Below are 1,822 nucleotides of genomic sequence, written 5' to 3' on the forward strand. Positions count from 1 at the left end.
CATCTGTCCATCCATCTGTCCATCCGTCCGTCTGCCCATCTATCCATTGGTCCGTCCATCCTTCATCCATCCATCTGTCCATCCATCCATCTGTCCAATCATCCATCCATCCATCCATCCAATATCCATCCAACATCCATCCATCCATCCATCCATCCATCCATCCGTCCATCCATCCATCCATCCATTCATCCATCCATCCATCCATCCATCATCCATCCATGCATTCGTCCATCCATCCATCCATCATCCATCCATCCATCCATCCATCCATTTGTCCATCCATCCATTTGTCCATCCGTCCATCCATCCATCCAACATCCATCCATTTGTCCATCCATCCATCCATCCATCATCCATCCATCGATTTGTCCGTCCGTCCGTCCATCCATCCATCCATCCATCCATCATCAGTCCATCCATCCATCCATCCATCCATCTGTCCATCCATCCATTTGTCCGTCCGTCCGTCCATCCGTCCATCCATCCATCCATCATCAGTCCATCCATCCATCATCCATCCATCCATCCATCCATCCATCTGTCCATCCATCCATTTGTCCATCCGTCCATCCATCCATCCAACATCCATCCATTTGTCCATCCATCCATCCATCCATCATCCATCCATCGATTTGTCCGTCCGTCCGTCCATCCATCCATCCATCCATCCATCATCAGTCCATCCATCTCTCCATCCATCCATCCATCTGTCCAATCATCCATCCATAATCCGTCCATCCATCTGTCCATCCATCCATCCATCCATCATCCATCCATCCATCTATCCACCCATCCTTCATCCATCCATCCATTCATCCATCCATCATCCATCCATCCATCCATCCATCCATCATCCATCCATCCATCCATCTGTCCATCTATCCATCCATCCATCCATCCATCCATCTATCCGTCCGTCCATCCATCCATCCGTCCAGCCATCTGTCCAATCATCTGTCCATCCATCCATCCATCCATCCATCCATCCATCCATCCATCATCCATCCAACATCCATCCATCATCCATCCATCCATCCATCCATCCATCTATCCGTCCGTCCATCCATCCATCCGTCCATCCATCTGTCCAATCATCTGTCCATCCATCTGTCCATCCGTCCGTCTGCCCATCTATCCATTGGTCCGTCCATCCTTCATCCATCCATCTGTCCATCCATCCATCTGTCCAATCATCCATCCATCCATCCATCCATCCATCCATCCATCCATCCAACATCCATCCATCCATCCATCCATCCATCCGCCCATCCATCCATCCATCATCCATCCATGCATTCGTCCATCCATCATCCATCCATCCATCCATCCATTTGTCCATCCATCCATTTGTCCATCCGTCCATCCATCCATCCATCCATCCATCCATCCATCCATCCATCATCAGTCCATCCATCTCTCCATCCATCCATCCATCCATCCATCCATCTGTCCATCCATCCATTTGTCCGTCCGTCCGTCCATCCGTCCATCCATCCATCCATCATCAGTCCATCCATCCATCATCCATCCATCCATCCATCCATCCATCTGTCCATCCATCCATTTGTCCATCCGTCCATCCATCCATCCAACATCCATCCATTTGTCCATCCATCCATCCATCCATCATCCATCCATCGATTTGTCCGTCCGTCCGTCCATCCATCCATCCATCCATCCATCATCAGTCCATCCATCTCTCCATCCATCCATCCATCCATCCATCCATCTGTCCATCCATCCATTTGTCCGTCCGTCCGTCCGTCCGTCCATCCATCCATCCATCATCAGTCCATCCATCCATCATCCATCCATCCAT

The sequence above is a fragment of the Trachurus japonicus genome, chromosome 6 (assembly GCF_045865225.1).
Source record: "Trachurus japonicus isolate A0001 chromosome 6, Traja_1.0".
Lineage (NCBI taxonomy): Eukaryota > Metazoa > Chordata > Actinopteri > Carangiformes > Carangidae > Trachurus > Trachurus japonicus.